Consider the following 22,269-nt stretch of genomic DNA (forward strand, 5'->3'; position numbering starts at 1 on the left):
AAGAAAGAGAAATTAAGGAGTCGATCCCATTTACAATTGCACCCAAACCCATAAGATACCTAGGAATAAATCTAACCAAAGATTTCTGTACTCAGAAAACTATAGAATGCTCATGAAAGAAATTAAGGAAGACACAAAGAAATGGAAAAACATTCCATGCTCATGGATTGGAAGAACAAATATTGTGAAAATGTCTATGCAACCTAGAGCAATCTACACATTCAATGCAATCCCTATCAAAATACATCAACTTTTTTCACAGAAATGGAATAAATAATCCTAAAATTTGTGTGGAACCAGAAAAGACCCTGCATAGCCAGAGGAATGTTGAAAAAGAAAAGCAAAGCTGGTGGCATCATAATTCCAGACTTCAAGCTCTATTACAAAGCTGTAATCTTCAAGAGAGTATGGTACTGGCCAAAAACAGACATATAGATCAGTGGAACAGAATAGAGAACTCAGAAATGGACTGTCAACTCTATGGTCAACTAATCTTTCACAAAGCAGGTAAGAATATCCAATGGAAAAAAGACAGTCTCTTCAACAAATGGTGTTGGGAAAAGTGGACAGCCATATGCAGAAGAATGAAACTGGACCATTCTTTACAGCATAGACAAAAATAGACTCAAATGGATGAATGACCTGAGACAGGAATCTGTCAAAATCCTTGAGGAGAACACAGGCAGCAACCTCTTTGACCTCAGCTGCAACAACTTTTTCCTGGACATATCAGCAAAGGCAAGAGAAGCAAGGGCAAAAATGAACTATTGGGACTTCCTCAAGATAAAAAGCTTTTGCACAGCAAAGGAAACAGTCAACAAAAACAAAAGACAACTGACAGAATGGGAGAAGATATTTGCAAATGACATATCAGATAAAGGGCTAGTATCCAAAATCTATAAAGAACTTATCAAAGTCAACATCCCAGGAACAAATAATCCAATCAAGAAATGGGCAGAAGATATGAACAGATGTTTCTGCAAAGAAGACATCAAATGGCCTATAGACACATGAAAAAATGCTCAACATCACTCGGCATCAGGGAAATCCAAATCAAAACCTCAGTGAGATAAGACCTCACACCAGTCAGAATGGCTAAAATTAACAAGTCAGGAAACGACAGATGTTGGTGAGGATGCCGAGGAAGGGGAACCCTCCTACACTGTTGGTGGGAATGCAAGCTGGTGTAGCCACTCTGGAAAACAGTATGGAGGTTCCTCAAAAAGTTGAAAATAGAGCTACCCTATGACCCAGCAATTGCACTACTGGGTATTTACCCCAAAGATACAAATGTAGTGATAGGAAGGGGCACGTGCACCCCAATGTTTATAGCAGCAACCAAAATAGCCAAACTATGGAAAGAGCCTAGATGTCCATCAACAGATGAATGGATAAAGAAAAAGTGGTATATATATATACAATGGAATATTATGCAGCCATCAAAAAATGAAATCTTGCCATTTGCAATGACATGGATAGAACTAGAGGGTATTATGCTAAGCAAAATAAGTTAATCAGAGTAATACAAGTATCATATGATCTCACTGATATGTGGAATTTGAGAAACAAGGCAGAGGATCATATGGGAAGGGAGGAAAAAATGAAACAAGAAGAAATCAGAGAGGGAGACAAACCATAAGAAACTCTTAATCTCAGGAAACAAACTGTGATTTGCTGGAGTGGGGTGGGGTGGGAGGGATGGAACGGCTGGGTGATGGACATTGGGGAGGGTATGTGTTGTGGTGAGTGCTGTGTATTATGTAAGAATGATGAATCACAGACCTGTATCCCTAAAACAAATAATATATTATATGTTAATAATAAAAAAAGAAAAAAGGAAGAAATTGATCTGTATCAAATGATATAACTTTATTTTTTTTCTTTTTAATGTCTATATGATATTCAATATTGTGGGTGTATATAGTTTATTCAGCCACTCTCATATTGATAGTCGTTTGTTTATGGTTACTTATTTCCACTATGGACACTTCTTTAATAAACATGTGCATAAAGCCTTTGACTAGGGCTTTTATCACTCTAGGATGGATTTCTAGGAGTGAGATTATTGGAGTTAAAGATATTTTTAATTCTAGGGGCACCTGGGTGGCTCAGTCAGTTAAGCATCTCACTTGGGCTCAGGTCATGATCCTGGGGTCTTGGAATAGAGCCCTGTGTCAGGCTCCCTGCTGAACAGGGAGTCAGCTTCTCCCTCTCCATCTGCCCCTCCCCCTGCTCATCCTCTGTCTCTCTCTCTCTCAAATGAATAAATAATATCTTTTTTTAAAAAAGAAAAAAAAATAACTGATAGAGTATTTTAGTTTACATGTCAAGAGGAAAGAACCAACTGACTTTTCAAAGTGACTGCCATGCTTCCAATGCATATTTTTAAGGGCTGTCCTATTTGAATTTGCATTTACGCATTTTATTTTATAGTATAAGAAAAGCTTCAGTAAAATCAGTAACAACTTTCCTTTTGAGCCCAAAATTGTTATCCTTTGGCTTCTTATAGCAAAAGCTTATTAACTTTTCTGGCCCTTGAATATAGTGTGTATTACCAATACTGACCTCAAAAATAGTATGCTTCAGTGTGCATTGTAAGATCATCTCACAATGAAAAATCAGGAAAGGGAATATGTGTCTGTGTGTGTGTGTGTGTACAGTAACAGAGAAATTTTATGGTTTCCTTGACCTTATTTTGGCAATCTGAAAAGAAAACTGCTGGGATTTGAAGATGTTGTTCCAGAGAATTTATGTGTGCTGAAGCTGATACTTGGGCTTTTGAGCCATTCACTCTGGCAGTTAAATATGTTCTAAAAATCTTGGCTCTATCATGCAAGATAGCTTTAAAAATAATAAAATAAACAAAAAGAAATTACAATTCAACTAAATAAGAAAATATTTACTATTTTTAAGAAAGCTAGGAAAATTTTTTGAAAGAAAAACATTATTTTTTACAAAGAATTTTATATCCTCATTCTGTCAGGAAAGTTATAGTTCCCTTTAGGATAAATGGAAGTATGGTGATTTAGTGTCTAATATCTGAAAATGTGTTATTTAAAATTGGACTGGGCGCCTGGGTGGCTCAGATGGTTAAGCGTCTGCCTTCGGCTCACGTCATGATCCCAAGGTCCTGGGATTGAGCCCCACATCGGGCTCCCTGCTCAGCGAGGAGCCTGCTTCTCCCTCTGCCTCTCTCTCTGTCTCTGTCTCTTAGGAATAAATAAATAAAATCTTTAAAAATATAAATAAAAATAAAATAAAATTGGACTGTCAGAGCTGATTAGTTCTGTATTTGTTTTCTACCACTAATATTGCCTCCCTTTCCATGCTTTTGTAGTTATAGCAAGAATAAAATATATACAAGACTAGGATTCTGTCATTACCTTCTAATAGGTCCTAGAAACTCATTAGGAATATCTGTCTTTCATTTTGCATGTGCTTAACAGACCTGAATCCTAAGACAGTAAAAGGCATAATAGGGAACACACACATGCACACACACGCACACACACACATACACCTAAAATATGTTTACAACTCCACTGTCACTCTCCCATCTTTACTGCAACTTCCTTCTAACTCTGCCTTCAGTCCAAATCTCAGGGTAGACATGGATTTAATCCCAAACTAGACCTTATCTTAAAACCAGATGTGGCCATACTGGGTAGTTGGCCAGTATGGCCAGTATGACTAGTTGACCCAGTTATGTATGCTCCCATGAAATACTGGTGTTTCACCAGTTAACTGAATCCAAATGGTCAAAAAGCAATGTTCTTTTTCAGTTCACAGTGGGAAAAACACTTCTAACAAATAGAATTTCCTCAATGTTTAATTTTCCTCAGATATTTTTTTCATATACAGTTATAGCCTACTATTTATCTGCTATGATATCTCCACTATACTGATCTCTTTAGCAATTCCTAGTACAAACTGTACTTTATTTTATAGTCCTTTGTCTTTTCACACACTATTTCTTTTGCCTAAAATATCCCTTCCTCCTTCCTTATCTTTCCACCTTCCTTGCTCCAGTAAAATCCTTCCCATCTTTTCAAGTGACAGAATAGATGATATTTAATCTTGGCCTCCTTTTCTGACTATGCCCTTTATGATGCCAAACTTGATTTAGATACCTACCTCAGGTGCTTTGATTGAACCAAGTCCTACATTTACTGTAGCATAATCTCTCTGTAATGGCACTACTTGCTTACTATTGTTTTCGGTAGGTGACAAACTCCAAGGCAGGTACTGTGGCATGGTCTTCATGGTGTCTTCAAGAACTAGCATTCATTCAGTAGTGTGACATACTTGTCTTAAGAGATCTTTATTGTGTGACTTGAAAGAGTGCTAATAGATGATAAAACAACTGAAGAAATTGCAAACAAATCTTAAAAAGTTGAAAATAATTATTATGCTAGTTCAGTAGTTTTTCCTCCATAGATGCTTGTGATTATTATCTTTATATTGCATACAAATTGTATAATTATTTTTCTCATGTTTTTCTTGGAAAAAAAATGCTCCAAATTTAACTTAACATACAACTGCCTGGAATTTAACCACATAAACATGTTTGGAAAATCACTACCCCCAACCATTTCTTATTTTTCCTCCATCATCAACTCTGTTCGGGGCACACTTCTTTTGACTCCAGTTGATTCTGTAATCCCTTAATATATAACAATTGACAGAAACAATGAGACACTTTTAACCATGGATCTCTTACCTTCTTAGAAGAAGACTTACTCCTATTCTCAGCCTCAACTGCAAAGTTGTTAGAAAGAAGAAGCTTCTAGAATAAAATTAAGTACTGGAGTAATATGAGGTATCATCATAGGTGAGTAATATGCCATCCTATCTTCTCTACTCTTCCAGGGAATACATTTCAAATAGCTCTCTACATCTTGAGGATCCATGTGGATTGAATATACCTTAAATCAAGGACAGCAGTATGTGTCATTGCTGTTTATTCCTTTAGGGAAGAATATGTTTAAAATTCGGTTTTCCTCTGTGAGCCTGAAGAATCCTCTTTAGCCATTGTGAAAAAAAGGCTTTTATTAAAATGTCCCTTTAATTGACATTACAATGGCTATCAATAATACCCATTTCACGCAAGCAAGAACTATGACCTGGGGCATAGATGGCCGTTAAGATGTCTGAGAAGGTCTAGCATAATTACTTCAGGAATGAGAATGGGAGTGATGGTAGGAGTGATGATGGTGGTGGTTAAAGTCACAGTGATGGCCGTGGTGTTGGGAGTAGTAGTAACAGTGGTAGTGGTTGTTGGTGGCAATGGTAATATTTTAGTGGTAGTTATTGTAGCGACATCGTGGTAATGGTATCAGTGGTTGTTTTATGCGGTGACAGTAATAGTGATGGTGGTGGAGGTGGTGGAGGATAGAGTAGTAGTACTCTTTCTGTTTAGTATTTTAGAGACTCAGGGAGAGACCAACAGAGAAAGCTTTTGTTTTCTTTTGCTTTGGCAAGTTCTTAAAATTTTACGGATTTTCAGTGGAGCCAGTTTTTCCCCATTCAATACAAGTGTTCCTGGAAGAGGGTAACTCTACGCTCTGGGGTGACACAGTGACCTTCTCTCTTCTCAGATGGCCCCACCACCCTCAGGTCTTCCTGAGGTGGCCCTGGGGACAGTCAATCCACTAAGTCATGTGCAGAAGGAGGCCTCTGCATAGGGCCAAGCCCTCCTTTGGGTTGAATTTGCACGTTTTCTTTTCTTTTTTCCTTCTTGTTTTTTGTTTTTGTTTTTGTTTTGTTTTGTTTTTTTAGACTACATATAAGTGAAATCACATTTGTCTTTTTCTGTCTGACTTATTTCTAAGAGGGTTGACTTTTTTTTTCATGAAAATTCAACACTCATTCATAATTTTTTTTTTTTCTCCAAAGATTTTTTTTCTTTAAATTCAAGTTAGTTAACATATAGTGTGGTATGGGCTTCAGGAGTAGAATTTAGTGATTCTTCACTTACATATAACACCCAGTGCTCATCACAACAAGTGTCCTCCTTAATACCTATCACCCATTTAGTCCATCCGCCCACCCACCACCCCTCCAGCAACCCTCAGTTTGTTCTCTATGGTTAAGAATCTCTTACGGTTTGCCTCTATGAGGGCTAACCTTTGAACAAGCCCCTGACAAAAATTCTCCACAAATATGCAAGAGAAACTGAATATTCAGTTAATACTAAGAAAAAGTCTTCTGTTGATACTGAGGTGATATGGTGCCCAAGATATGGTGCCCAAAATATGGTGCTCAGGTCTGTTAAAATCATTTCTTACTGAATGCCATCTGCCATCTATCCCTCACTCTCAGTCCTCAGACCATACACATCACACTTTCATTCACCCCTTTAATTATTTATGTAGAGAACTCAAACTAAAAGTCATTCCCTCTGAGAAACCTCCCCTGACACCCAACCCACCATAGTTCTCAGGGCTTTCCACTCACCACACATTTATCAGTTTTAAACTACTTATCTATCTCTTCAGTAAAAAAGATCCTTGAAGACAGGCAAAAATTATGCTTTTTCATCTCTTTATTCCCAACATCTTTCACAGAGTGTGAAATAAATGCTGAATACTTGGATGAAAGAAAGAATGAATGTTTCCTATAAGATGGTGAGTTTCTTTGAAGGAGTGCATCACGTCTTTTTCATCTTAGCTTTTTCTGTCCATCTCCCAATATTTTCTATATAGCAAGTTCTTTGTAACACTGGAAGAAAAATAAATTCAAAAGGCAGCTTTAACATTCATTTGATTTACAAAACAACACTAAAATAGGTAGAGATATTAACACCCCAAGGTCCCTTCCATTCCTAAGATTTAATGGTGTTATGATGCTGGTGAGGTATAATTATATGTGAGAAGGAATATGGACCTCCAAAGATGCCTTACTTCAGTCACACACTATTTCAGGAACAGAGCCCAGACTGAGCTCGCCTGAGACATTATTTCAGGAGCAGAGCCCAGACTTTGCTCCCTTTCTAGTTCTCCCTTCATAAAATCATGTTAACTTATACCTCATTTCTTTCTCTTCTGATGGGTCTTTTTTATATGTGGTATTAAGTACTTATGAGAACAATCCTCCTCCAGTAAGACATAGCATTAATAGTAGTTACACTATCTTTGTTTTTAGGACCCACTTTCTCCCCAGTTAAAGCAGAGGCAGTCACCTTAGAAAATAACACCTGCAAAGATAGAGAGAGAAAAAATGATTTGGTCCAGATGGTAATATTTGGCAGTTGCCAAAAGATTCACATGGCCAGAACTCTAGGCCAAATCAACTCCACCACACCTTTGCCTGGAGATGGGCTGAAAACAAAAACATGGTAAATTCCCAGTTTTATTCTAGTTTCTTTGATGTAGATTCTCACCCATTAGGGACACAGTTCTAGGACCAGAGATCAAAAAAACACTGGTCTTTATTATCCTTTGCTTGTTCCCTCTGAAACTGCCTGCTCAAAGAAAAGGAGGTGGAAGATTTTCAACTTGGGTTCAGCTCTCCTGAGAAGCTTGTGGTTTCATGAGTCTGAAAACAGTACAGTCATTCCCAAGACTACTTTGTCCAATAGTGTGCATAGGATCCCCTGCTCCCAAAGCAGAGCTCTAAAAGCCATTCCTTCCATGAGAGCCAGTTCAATCAGCAGCCAAGAATCAACCTTGATAAATACAATTTTAATAAGTGCTAGAAAATCAGGAAATTTCAGGCCCTTGGCTCTTGTAATTTTTATCATACAGAGTTCCCTACAGAGAGCGAAGGAAGAGCCAATAATGTGTCATCCTTTCCATCAGAGTCCTACAAAAAGTCAGTGTTGAAGAGACATTTTTTTGTCAGGTACTACTGTATATCAAATGTATCCACCTCTTGGAGAAAAAGGCAAAATTAATTTGAAAACAAAGAGAAGAGTCTGTAGCAACACTGGCAGAGAATTAGGTTTATAAGCTGGCCCAAGAGTACTCCAAATCTACCATAAGGGAAACATCTGACAAAGAAAAATGTGTGCTGGCAACTTGTTTGATTGTAATTTCAATGAAAAATTGAAACCATACTTCCATGGGATTAAGCTTCCCTCATTCAGCAGAAGGAGGTTCCCATTAACAAATATGGACCATGTTAGCATCCCCTTGCACTTCTCCTTTTAGGCTGCTTGCCCATAAGTATACATTGTGAGCTGGAGATGGAAGAAACCTCCTCAGTGCGGCCCGAGGTGGTAGAATTGGTTCTTAGTATGTTGAGGACTAAATTGGTTGCATTGGTGACAAAAAGTAGACTTTTGCCTTGCAGATTCAATATTAATTAGAGAAATAAGTAAGTCTGAAGGGGTTCCTTCCAGAGAGATAATAAGATTCTCTTGATGGTATGCAAAAAAGGCCCATAGTTCACCTATTATTGTATAATGATGCTGAATGGAGGAAAGACACTTTAATTTATCTTCCCCATTGGTATATATCTTTATTTTTGTCATACACAAGAGAGCGGTATAAGGAAACTGGTCAGGCTCTTGGTTTACAAAAGAACAAATGTTTGGTAAGGTAAAGCAACTTAGAACCCAAGGGGTCCTTCACAGCATGTGTTTGCAAAGAATACCAGAACTGTTTACAGCATGTAAATATCCCACAGAGTCAGTCAAAATAGTGATAATTAATGTGTTTAAAGATTAATGAGCTCAAGACCAGTATATGGTGAATACAGCTGACAGTTTAGCAAATGCAAGGGCTGGAAGATGGAATTATTTTGTCTATATTTTCATTTATTTATTTTTACCAGCACTGCTGCCTGTCCTGCTTATGGTCCCCATTGCCTCTTTTACAGTACTCTGACCATCCACAGAAACACACAGATATTGACCTCCTGTGACTAAGTGTTTCATAGAAAAATAAATCCTTGGGACAGAAAAAGGATTCTCTACTCCAGTGAAATTATTTCACTATATAAAATATTGAATTATTTGGGAGTGCTTGTAAGAGAAACACACATCTGGTGGGAGGAAGGAAAATGCATCTGAAGGTTAATCCCTTATGAAAGGTCCTCAGCCAAAGAATCTTCTATAGATGTGTGATGAGATACACTTTCCCTAGGTAGCTCTAATTATGTAGAAAAATGTCTAATGTTGCTCTGCCATGTCTACATTTTATATAGGTTTCCAAGGGCAGGAGCCATGTCTTTTAAACATTGACTCTTTTCTCTGGCATATGATTGATGTTCAGATAGTAGAGTAAAATAAAATACCCTTTTATAGAAACTCTGCTTTTATACAATTCAAGAGAAAGAACATAAAAATCAGAAGCCAAGAATCTTTTCAATAAAAAATCAATAAGACTTGCTATAACCAAAGAAAAAGCAGCTAGAGTTTTAGATATTACATTAAGACTAACTCCAGATCCACCAATGTCAATCCAAGCCTGATTTAAATCTTCTTCCTTTTTTCCACTTCTTTAATGAGTAACCTAATGGATTAAAATTATCATTTTATTTCCAGAAGGTAAATTACTATGAGTGTGAGCAATAGGAGGAAGCACTCCAGTAATTCCAACAGCTTTCTGCCCTCACAACACCTTGTCTGGCCGTAGTGGAAACAAGAAATAATTTATCACATACTTCTGAACATATAAAGGTAAAAGTCACATAAGGCACCAAAGATCCTATACATCCCTGGCTATATCACCTGATTCTGTTTAGAGACTGTTCTAAAAAGAAGGACAAGCTGTTCTTTTACATCTTTCTCGATCCCAGAAGGCAGGGGACAAGCCTTAGTAGGAAGCAGTTTACATTAAGTATGGCCTATGGGAGAATCTCTTTTCTCTGTGAACAGCCATTATGGCTCTACTAGATCGTGAGGTTGCTTGGAGGCAAACAGATGAATGAAAATTCTGTTACCTTGGATAATTGAAACTGAGATGTTTTTCCAATGAACCTTGGATAATTGAAACTGAAATGTCTTTCCAGTGCACCAAAAGCCAAACTGAAGAAATGGAAATAACCAGAAAGACATAGAATATGTGGTCACAAAAATGTGGGCCCTGGATCTGCAGCATCAGCATTATCAGGGAACCAACTCCAAATGCACATTCTTGGGCCTTTTCCAGACCTACTGAATTAGAAATTCTAGAGGTGGAGCCAAGCAACCTGTGTTTTATCAAATCTTCAAGTTCTGAAACTTGCTAATATTTGAGAATCACTGCTGCAGACTAAGGACAAGTACAGAGGAGGGGTACATGGAGAACAAAAATGCCTGTCAGATGGTGAAGATTTGAGAAAATGATGGTAGCAAAAAGATGGAACAGTGTAGATGATAGTTGCAGACAGTGGACTGACTAATAAATTAATACCATAATCCTTAAATATGTATCCAACTTGACCTATAAAACAATGCTCTAATTGCATTCAGTACTTTTTGAACTTCTACTTTAATATCGAGTAAAGTCTAAAGTTTTGGAATTAAGGGGAAACATGACATTTTACTTACTTGGGGACCTTATCTAAATAAATATCAAGCATTAGAAACAATATAAAGATCAAGTAACCTAAAGATCAGCTTTGGGAAGATTCAACAAAGACTTTTTCTTAACAGATTCCAGTTTAGTAACCAATAATCCTTCTCCACAGGCCAATAGTTTTACAGTAGAACAAAGAATTTTAGTTCAGTAGATTTGTTAAGCAATGAGACGGCCAACACAAAAAAAGTGCATAAGTTTTGTATTTTTTTTTTTTTTTAGATCTTAAATTGATTCTTCTGGGATGGTTTACAAGCAATCCAATTAAATGGCAAAGAGATACATTACTTTCAAGTTTATCTTCTGATTTCAGTCTACAAATTCATAAATACAATTTTCACAAAAATATATTTTTTCCAGCCCTATATAATTTGATAAGTAGGTCTTTCCCTTCTAATTTGAACCCAAAAAGCATTAGATATTTCCTGAGGGATCCAGCATTTAGCAGACAACATACTAGAAAATATATTTTTGAATAGTTTTACTGTCCTGAAGTGCTTGAATTATGCTGTTCCTTCCTAGCTATATGTCTTGAGACCAGCCCCTTATCTTTCTGAGGTACATTTCTTACTTTTATTTTTTTTTTTTTAAGATTTTATTTATTTATTTGACAGAGACAGCTAGAGAGGGAACACAAGCAGGGAGAGCAGGAGAGGGAGAAGCAGGCTTCCGCTGGGCAGGGAGCCCAATGAGGGGCTCGATTCCAGGACTCTGGGATCATGACCTGAGTCGAAGGCAGACGCTTAATGACTGAGCCACCCAGGCGCCCCTTCTTACTTTTAATATACATATAATCACACCTTTCTCTAAAGGTTATGAGCTTAGATGGTATAATGCATGGTAAAGTCTTGGTAATGTTTAGTTTGTGTGCTATGTGGACAAAAGGTATGGCTTTTAAAAATCTAGAACATTCATATGCTTTAACATGTGTTCTTTTAGAATCATTTAACATAGGAATCTTTGAAGTATATATTGCCAAAATATAAAATATCCCATGGGAATCTTTGATTTTTTTTATCAGTAAATTAAATGTTAAATATAACAGCTAATTTAGTTTCTTCTGAACAACCTTAAAAAACTTCTTTTTTTTGCATATTAGGTTTATTGGATTGAAATTGTTATTCATCAAGACTAGGCAAAAGTGACCCTGGCAAGCATTATTTTGGCTTGTGCTAATACAGGGAGCAATTGTAAAGGGGAATCCTTGGCCTTTTATGTTCACTTAGCAATTTATAGCCCGAAATAGAGATGCTCAAAGAGCTGTTTTACAATACCTCCGTCCTTCCAATACGTCAAAAAGCCAGGATGATGTAGCCTCTGGGAAAAGAAGACATTTTGGGAGCTGTAAACAGAACAGCAGCCTAAATGCTCAGGTGACCTGGAACCACAGACAGATCATCACATCAGATTTGCCAAACAAGAGGGAAGGTCTTAAGACACAAACAGCTGAGAAATGAGTTGATCTGATGAACTTTCACATGATTCATGGTCAGAATACAATGAAATACAAGGAGACCTGAGAGATTCATTGAGATCATATTAAACCTTTACCACTCTTTAGTCCCCAGAGAATCTAGTTATCTGAAAAATGTGCATATAAATCTGGTTCATTCAACCTTTCAATGCTATTTCAACTTCTAGGAGGAACACTGCCCCCTGCCCCACTTTGCTAGTGGCGATATTTAATGAAATGTTCTATTTAAGAGTAATGTACTGGGGGAGGGTAATTCTCCTCAAATAACCTACCATTTCTATGCAATCTGGCTTTGTAGTCTATGCTGTTGAATTTTACATGGAAAAAGGATATTTTACATTGGGAAAAAATCCAAAACAAAGAGACTTGGGAAACAGGACTTGCTTCACTCTGTAGAGACAACAGAGGAGCTTCGCATTTGCTGAGCGTATACCTTCTTAAGTAGTTACATATGGTTTGCATCTGTTCATCTCTTGAGCGCCCTCTATCTTTAACATTTCACTATTTAGTGAATTTGCTATCAGTTTTAATTATTTAATAAAAAAAAACCTTTCCAAAATGGCACTTTTTGAGTTGCAAGCCCTGTATCCTTCACTAAAGTAAATCATTCTGTGGCTGTTTTAACGGGAACCTCCTGAGAAGAGCACTAATAATTCGACCCCATTCCTTTCATTCAATAAATATTGATTGCACACATATTAGGCTAAATGCTGGATACTTTTTTTTTAGTTCTCCCTCTAATTCTCACTGTCTATTAACCATTCACTCTATGCATTGACATTCTTTTGACTATTAATTGAAAATTTTCAAAAAGACCACATATTTCTATTGAAAATATTATTATTTATCATGTACCCTAAGTGAAAATAGCACAGGATGAAGAGTAGGAAGCTTGAGTTCTGCCACTGAATTGTTGCATGATCTTAGACAAGTCCCTTAACCTCTGTGGTGCTGGGTATCCTCCTGAGTAAAGTAAGCAGTTGGACCAGAAAACTGTTTCTTCTGGTACTGGGACCTGTGGCTTTTTCATAGAACAGTGCACTGTTATGATATAATCTCAAACCTCTGTCTCCAATGGCAATTGTGCTCTTGACAATTCCCACACAATATTTTGATTTCAGCATCCACTGACTGAGAGGAGGCACGGATCACTTGGGGTGAACACCATAGCCAAAGACTAAGAAATTATTTTTATCATAAACTATGACAACTACTTCCTCCATGTTCAATGTCAACTCAATTTCTCACCTGAAGGTTAACCGTTCTGTGGTCTGTCAGCTGCACACAGTCCAGTTAAACCTCTGATGGCTGGCTCCGGCTGTCGGCTGAGAAGGCAGTTAGAAAATATTTGGATCCTGGACGTTGACTTTGGGACTTTTCGATCCAGAGGGAGGTATCAAATATTATGTGGATCAGGCACTAAAGCCCTTCCCAGAATAGTCAGGTTTCCACTGTAATTGTGATGCTATAAACTGGATAGTAGCTGCCTCAGTGCTGTGTGCCTCAATCTAGAAGTCTAGAATGGTCCAAATGGCCCCTGGGGAGCAAACCTTTGAGGCCTTCCCAAACATAGAGCTCACAGCTGCCCCCACCCCGACCCAGGCTGCGCACAGCTGCTTGTAGCCACCTCTCCTGACATAGACTTAAGTCAGCTGCTCTTGGATTTGCAGGGCCAGAGGGAAATAGAGGAGGGGACAGAAAAGTGAGAGAGAGGGAAACAGGGGTTTTCATGTCCTGTGTCCTCAAGGGGTTATTATTTGGATAAGTCTGAGAGTTTTTTCAGGACATTGTACAGACTCACTGTGTTTCTTGGGATGAGAGAAATGATCCTCAATATGCTCACCAATAATGCCTGCAGCATTACAGAAATCAGGTATTTTACTTGGTCAAGTCCCTGGAGAGTAACCAGTCATCTTCCACCTTTACCAACTCCCTCACAGACCCTATACCCCAAGGCCCTTTTCTGTCCCTCAGCTTCCTCCTCCCCAAGGCCCCCTCTCTCATCTCCCTCCTAACTCATAGTGTGTCTGTGGCTCCACCTGCGTGTCTAAGTGGGTCCCTTTCTGTCTGCCTTTCTATCTCTTTCTGACTTTCTTTCGATCTCTCTTGGTCTGTGCTATGTGTGTTTCTCTTTCTGTTTCTCTTTCTATTTCTTCCTCCCTCCCCTCTTCCCCAAACCACCCCTGATTGAGTTGGAAAAAATAAATAAATTTAATATTTCTAAAAGCATATCAATCACTGATATTATTAATTTTGCTTTTAAAAGTTACAGTGTCAATACAAATATATATTGAAAAGGAAAATAGATTGAATTCCTTTCTTCTAAGTGTCTCCCATAAAATAAAGGGTCAGGAAAGATTTGGAAATTCTCTTCTCAGGCTTGAGAATGTGTAGTTCAGAGGGCTCAGATGATGGCCACCAAGTATCCCAAATTAGGCCTCTGCCTCTGGAAACTCTGGAGGTGACACTCAGGCTTGGGAGTGATGGTGCATGGCATAGCTATAGCCCACTCACCTCCCAGGGTCCTCATTGTCTCCAGGGGCTGGTGCTCATCTCTGCTCTGGAACCCCTCCAGTGGGTGTTTCTACTAAGGTAGCAGAATAGATTTGTGGAAATCGAACAAGCTATGGAATAAAAGACCTGGATTCATAATCCTTGCTCTGCCTCTATGTGGCTTTGAAGTTATTACTTAATTGGTCCTCTTTCCTATTCTTTATATGTGAAATGGAGACAACACTAATCTTCTTTATGAGATTTTTAAGGTTCTTGGGATAGTGAAATGATAATGCATAGTGTGTTAAACTGCTTGTTTTGGTTGGTTTGGTTTGGTTTTTTGTTTATTAATTCTGAGGTGCAATGGTTCTCAACTGAGGCAATTTTGTCTCCCAAGGGACACGTGGCAAAGTCTGGACAATTCTGGTTGTCACAACTGAAGGAGGATTACCGAAATTGACTGGGTAGAAGCCAACAATGTTGCTAAAAATCCTACAAAGCACAGGGCATTCTGCCACATCAGAGACATATTTGGTTCAAAATAATGCCAACTGTGCAGAGTTTGAAAAACGCTGCTTCTCAGAATGATAAACTTTTTAGAGTAGTCTATTTATATTACTATTGTATCATCATTTTATTTTCATTATTTTGTTATTTTCAATGTGCATTTTCTATATTTTCTCTCTTTGTTGCATCTATGAGGATGTTCCATGCGCTGAACAAGGGAAATTGGCCAAATTCAACCCTTTGGCAATCTAGCCCCCAGTATCTGTTCCTTTGACAAACCCCTGGAAAATAAATAAGACATTCTATATTAAGTTATAAAAAGATTCACAATCCCAAATTCCTCCTCATGATATAGTAATTGCAGGTCCAGTGACAACATAGATAAACTTATTCATTTGACTATTTGAAAACCGGTTAATTCATTTGGGCAAGGCACTGTGATAAGGACTGGGGAGAAAGATTTAAAATAAATCCAGATATGATCTCTACACCCAGGGATTTACAGTCAAATAGAAAAGATAGAAGGCAAACAAAGAAACAAAAATTGTACAAATAAATATATAACTACAAATTATGTATAGGGCACTAACTGAAAAGAAATAGATTCTAAGAATAAAAATAAAAGGAGGAAAGGGGTGAGAAGGATTAAGGAAAGCTTCTTTGATTGACAGCTGTGCTGTGACCTAAGGGAAGGGTACAAGTTAGCCAGGCTAGAAATCTTTCCTGAAGAGAAAATAGCATGTTTCAGGGTTCTAAGGTCAGAAAAAGCTTGAGCCATCTAAACAGTTGAGATTTTGGAATACATTTGTCTCCTTGTCATGAATCATTCAAATTCTCTGTGAAACTGCTAACTGCAAATGGCTACATTTCTCATTCTTTACAATCTCACAAATTGATAAGGTTTTGTTCATTGCTACATTTTTTTTCTTTTTTGGAAAATATATAATCAAGGCAAATATATTGATGAATGTGATAATGATCATTAATAATAATAAACCCCAAATAAGGGAAACTAGAGGCTATAAAATAGTCTAGCTAGAAGAGATGCCAAACTTCTTAATTTTACAGCTGAAAACAAAGGAATTAAGTGACTTACATGAATATCCCTCCTCAAATTATCTGTAAGTCTAAAACTAGAATTAAGGTCTCCTGACTCTTAGTTATCATCTTGTCCATATTTTAGATGCATCCCCAAATATGTCAGTGGCATCATAAAATGCTACAATGTTTTTCTACAAAATGTCATCTGTTTCCAAAATCATAACAGACACAAATAAATATATATATTTACTACTGGTCTGATCCACTGTGGAATTTTTTTGTTTGTTTTTATTCAAGGACTAATAAATACATTAACCAAGCAGGAGATCCCCTTCAAATATAAATGTCGAAATATGGCCAGATTAATAAAAATTGAATTTTACTTTTTAATAGACAAAATAATATAGAGAAAAAATATTTTAACAAATTTCTTATATTTTCTACATATATTTCATTTGGACTTTCAGATCCATTCTTCAGCCTTCTTAAATTTGTTATACACTGGCTTGATGGGAGTGCAGGAGTATGGGGGAGCTAGGGGTAGCAGACTAAACTATATGCACCGTATCAACAGGTTGCCCTCTGGTATTTGGTTGGGTTTGACAGATAGGGTAGCACTGAAAGGGGAAGGAAGGGAAGAGATCAGGATATTTATTAGCTCAGGCTGCCTCCCTGCAGGGTGTGCATGGGATAGCTGTATCCCTTGACCAAAGTCTGCTATCAGGCTTCCAATTCCACAAAGTATTCTCTCTCTCTCTCGGTTTCTGTCTCTCTCTCTCTGTTCAAATAAACACTTCCCCCGTCGGGTCTATAGGTGATAGTAACAAAGCTCTATTTACTTACTAACTGCAGACTACCACACAATCCTTTTGGTCTCCTTATACTCTTCCCACACCTTTTTTTTTTTTAAAGATTTTATTTATTTATTTGAGAGAGAGAATGAGACAGAGAGAGCATGAGAGGGTCAGAGGGAGAAGCAGACTCCCTGCCGAGCGGGGAGCCCGATGCGGGACTCGATCCCGGGACTCCAGGATCATGACCTGAGCCAAAGGCAGTCGCTTAACCAACTGAGCCACCCAGGCGCCCCTCTTCCCACACCTTTGTAATAGTTTTATTTTTAAGTCTCCTCAAATATCCTAATTTAAATACCCATCTGTTACCTATGCATCTTCTTTTTTTTTTTAAGATTTATTTATTTGACAGAGAGAGCACAAGCAGATGGAGCAGCAGGCAAAGGGAGAAGCAGGCTCCCCACTGAGAAGGAGCCCAACCCGGTCCCAGGACCCTGGGATCATGATCTGAGCTGAAGGCAGATGCTCAACCAACTGAGCTACCCAGGCGCCCCCCCTATGCATCTTCAGTCTGCCATCTCCAATAGTGAACAGGAAGAAGGTATGGTCTATCATTAATCAACTTCCCTTTAGCTGGTCACACATACATGAAAGTCACAAAGTACAAAATCTCTAACTTGAGTTGTATCTTTCAACCCCTAGAGATACCACAATGAGATGAGGCTTCAGCATTATCTTCTTTACTTCTATTCATTACCCATTTCCTGAATGGGCCTGGGTCTTTGATTAATGCTTTTGAAGCTTCCCTAATGACTATTTCTTTTGGAACCATTTGAGAACAAATCGCTTCCCTTTGGACTCTGTTGTAGGTTGAATTATGTCCCTCAAAAGATGCTGAAGTACTAATCCCCAGTACCTGTGAATGTGACCTTATTTGGAAACAGCCTTTGCAGATATAATCCAGTTAAGATGAGGTCATTTTCATTTAAACTGGGCCCTAATCCAATATGACTGGTGTCCTCATAAGAAGAGGAGGAGAGAAAGATAAACAGATACAGGGAAAATATCATGTGACAACGGAAGCAGAGAATAGAGTCAGGCATCTACAAGCCAAGGAGCACCAGGCCAGCAACATCAGAAGCTAAGGGATTGCATGGAACACCTTCTCCCTTAGAATCTTCAGAGAGAGCATGACCCTGACAACATCTTAATTTTGGACTTTTAGCTTCCTTAACTGAGAGAGAATAAATTTCTGTTTTAAGTCATTCAGTTTTGAGGCACATTGCTCCAGCAGCTCTAAGGAACTAATATAGATCCCTTTCTTCCTTTTTTCCCTTTTGCATGTTTCATCAATCTTTTTACCCTTTTCTTCCCATGCCCCACCCCCCAACTCCCACCTCACCCCTTCAGTCCCTACCATGAGTGGTCATTTCAGGACTCTCTAGTCCCTTCTGTGTGAACTTAGGGCACTTAGATCTCATGTGTGGGCAGCTACAAAATAATCAGACCATTCATATGACCAGATGGGCCTCTCATGTGTTTCCAGTTCTAAAGAAAAATGTGTAGAAGTGGAGATAATGGAAAAATTTAAAAAGGCAATATGCTAATTTTGTTAGACTTGCCTCTAGCATAGTGGTTCTCATCCAGGGGTGATTTTTGCCTTATCCTGCACCCCCTGCCTTGACAATGTTGGAGACATTTTTATTGTCACAATTGTAGGAGGCTGCTACTGATATTTAGAAATCAAGGATGTTGCTAAACATCAACATGGCACAGGACAGCCCCCTACAATAAGGGTTATCTGGCTCAAAATGTCAACAGTGCCCTAAATATATTTACTTCCATCTTGTCTATTGAAAGGGAGAAGTGTATCTGAATGAGCAGCAATGAGAAATAATTCACTAAGCAGCATGAAAATATTTGTTCCATTTTGTTCTAATTCAGAGTGATGAAGTTCTTTAAGAGTCACTCTGAGTATTTGAGAAAAAGTAAAACTATGTTTCTCTTTCAGCCAGTGGTACATTGTCCCTCCCATGCAAAATCCCATTTTCAAGTCAATACATGTTTAGACCATTTAATCTGGAAATAACTCATGAATTTTGACACAAAGTAATTACTTTTTTGCCCTGTTCTCTTTATGATATCTGCTTGCCTTTAGAGCTTACAGCTCAGACATGTGTTTCAGTTTTTGTATCCTGTCTCCTCTTTTTCCTGTCTCTTCTCTCTTTACCCCTCCTCATTACTGGTTTTACTAAATTTTGCAAACTTGTGGACTTTTGAAAAGATTAATCTGCCAAAATTCTAAAACATTTTAAGGAAACCATAACTAACATAAAACATGTAGGTGTTTTTTCTCTAGCCACTACATAGGCTGAAACTGAATCTAAGTGAGTCTACTTTTACTAAACCTGAATAATTTGGGTTAATACCTACCTCTTCTCAATTAGTATTTTAAAACTATCTTGCCATGCTGTCATTCTCATCTGTCAAGTGAGAAACATGTGTTATACAAAATGTTATTTCTCCAGAGATTTCTTGATATATTTGAATTTCCATTTTTGTCCCTTTGTAACCATTTTAGCTTGATCTTCCTGAAAGATTAAGGCTAATAAGTGGCCATTATAGGTAACCATAAATCATCTACCTTAGATGGAAGAAGACTCTGGTTTGCAAGTATGATTGATGAGGGGCACTTGGGTGGCTCACTCAGTTAAGCGTCTGCCTTCGGCTCATGTCATGATCTCAGGGGCCTGGGATCAAGCCTCACATTGCGCTCCCTGCTAAGTGGGGAGTCTGCTTCTCCCTCTCCCACCCCTCCCCACCCCGCTCGTGATCCCTCTCTCTCTCTCTCCCTCCCTCTGTCAAATAAATAAATAAAATCTTAAAAAAAAAATGTGTGGTTGATGAGCTGGGAGGAAGTAAAAAATGATGAGTTACTTATGTTCTGTTTTGACACTGGTTTATTGTATAACTTTGGGAAATCTGATTCATCTTTCAATGGAATGATTTATCTTCTCATGTTCAAAATAGAAATAATATAAGTGTCCAAAAAGGTATTTAGCCCACTATTTATTATAAATGAGCTGTGAATATACTTTCTATATTCAGGTTGGAATGGTTCATCTTCATCTCAGAGCTTAATGCTTAAGCATGAAAGTGTTGGTTTGTGATAAAATGTCTTTCCCCACAGTGGGTCAAACCACATATGGACCCAGTAGTGGAATACAGTTAGAATGTAGAAAAAAAAAAAGAATATCCCACCCTGCTTTACCATAATGTTTGAAATACTGGTTTTAAAGCTATTTGAGTAACTTCATATGTCTCAACTCATTGAGAGGACTACTCTCCCTTTCTGTCACATGATCACATTGTCAAATGCTAAAATAAGTTTTCTAAGAAACAACAATGGAAAATCTGTTTCTTTTTGGAGAAAAGAATTAATGAGGTTAGGTGAGGACTTGAGTGAGATTTTTTGCATAAATATGACAGATTTAGAAGTCAAAATGCCACCCTCAATACTAATGATACTATTTTAATAATCACTGAAGTGGTTGCACTGTTGTAGGAAAAATACCAGAACTTCAAATACATAGAAGTCTGCTCAATGTTGAAATAATACATAATGCTGCAAAATGTGGCTCATTCATATTAGAACAAAAAAATAGCCCAACAATTTTTTTCAATATATAAATTTGAATGACAGGTTGGAAATCCACAAAATATGCAATGATGACTACATTTCAAAGACACTGTCAATTATAAGACAAACTTATTTTAAGTAAAACTAAGAAAGGGGGGAATCTCAATTCATTGTTAGATCATTATTTTAAGTACGAGTAAAAAAGAAAAATTGGTGCCAATTGAATTATGACGTAAAGCTATAATGCTTTCTAAGTACATTGAGTGTAAAAGACACCTCAGTTTGTTATGTTAAAATATGAAAAATGGGCATCTTAGAATGCATGAATACAATCGTCTATCTTTTTTCAAGTTTTATTTCATAAAAATATATTGAGAAACTTTTTTTTCTACTCTCCCATCCCTTCTTGGGAAGCTTGGAATATTCTCAACCTTGGAAAACAAGAAGGAATTTATTGATGTTCTTTAAGGTAGGAAAAGAGACAACAGAAACTCTCTTAGCATCATCCTGAATAGACTTTGTTTATAAATGCTGGCTGGTATCAGGGAACCTTTGTTTCTGGTAGACTAGAGGGCCAGGGAAGACCATCTTTGCTGGAGTACTTACTATCAAGAAGACTGCTTACTATTGTACTAGCTAGTGAATTGTTTGACATTTTAACTGTTAAAACTTACCATGTAAACTAGTCAAGAGGAAGAAAAAGTATGAGAAAACAACTAGGTAGATTTAGCTTGGCTAATATTTGATTAGATCACTCACAAAGATGCATTATTTCAAACAATGAGGAAATTAAAGCATTCAAAATGGTTAACTGTAAGCTGCCACAGCACCTGTAGATTATCAAAACTGAGTCCACAAATGCCCTTGGGTACTCTACACATCTCTAATTTGACTTCAGAGTCCACCATTCCTAGTAGTCTACTACTGTCAAGATTATTGCATTAGTGCCTGTAGGTTCCGCTATAACAAACATATCCAAAATCCCAGGGGTTTACCACAATAAAAATCTACTGCTTGCTCATGCAGCAGTCTAAAGGAGTTCCTGGCCCAAAGTTCTCCTGAATCTCTCTCTTCCACAGACTCAAGGGCCCAGGACCTTTACAGTTCTGAGGATCCATATGACCTCCACTCTTCTGCAAGATGGGGAAGTAGAATCATATGTGGGAGAATTCCTTTGGACAGAGCTTATTTACATAGCTCTATCTAACTGCAAAGGAAGTTGGGAGATGAAGTAAAAATGTGTGCCTGGGAGGAAAAAGAGAAATAACAAAGTAGTTTCTGCCACAGTTAGTAATGCCTCCAGGTAGTGAAGTATGTTTATTTACTTGAACTCTCAGAAGAATTCAAGACAATGACCAAACACTCCTTATAACACTCATTTTGTGGCTTCTGTGACACCACGCTCTACTGATTCTCCTATCTCAATGCTCACAACTGCTCAGTCTTCTTTGCTGACTCTTCCTCTTCCCAATAGCCAAATGTTGCTGTGATCCAGGACTCATTAGACACTTTCTCATTGTCTTTTATACATCCTTCCTAGCTGATTTCTTTAGTTCCATAGCTCCAAATACAATTCATATACAAATGGCTTCCAAAATTGTATTTCTGGACCTGTCCTCTGCATTATTCTCCAGATTCATTACAAATCCAGCTGCCCACTTCACATACATATTTAAAAGTCGAATAAATATGCTGCATAGTACTTGTCCTGAGTAACCACCTCATGTAGACAAGATTTTGTATCCTTGGTAAATAATTCAGGAATTTAATCCAACCTTTACTTGTGTGTGTGTGTGTGTGTGTGTGTGTGTGAGAGAGAGA

At 37.8% G+C, this 22,269-nt stretch overlaps 1 long non-coding RNA gene across 2 annotated transcripts in view; it reads right to left on the bottom strand.

Moving 5' to 3' along the window:
* LOC145720139 (uncharacterized) overlaps nt 1–16,423 on the bottom strand; it is a 42,567-nt gene extending 26,144 nt beyond the window's left edge. Inside the window, exons 1-3 of one of the 2 annotated variants that reach the window (XR_014142908.1) lie at nt 13,225–16,423; nt 11,777–11,880; nt 5,413–6,720 (exon numbers count right to left, since the gene is read on the bottom strand). This is a non-coding gene — a long non-coding RNA (uncharacterized LOC145720139). Of the gene's footprint in view, nt 1–5,412; nt 6,721–11,776; nt 11,881–13,224 lie in introns of those variants that run through there. The other variant, XR_014142909.1, reaches the window with a different exon arrangement.
* Between the last annotated feature and the right edge of the window lie 5,846 nt (nt 16,424–22,269).

The sequence above is a fragment of the Leptonychotes weddellii genome, chromosome 2 (genome assembly GCF_054177405.1).
Source record: "Leptonychotes weddellii isolate Sample4059 chromosome 2, ASM5417740v2, whole genome shotgun sequence".
NCBI lineage: Eukaryota > Metazoa > Chordata > Mammalia > Carnivora > Phocidae > Leptonychotes > Leptonychotes weddellii.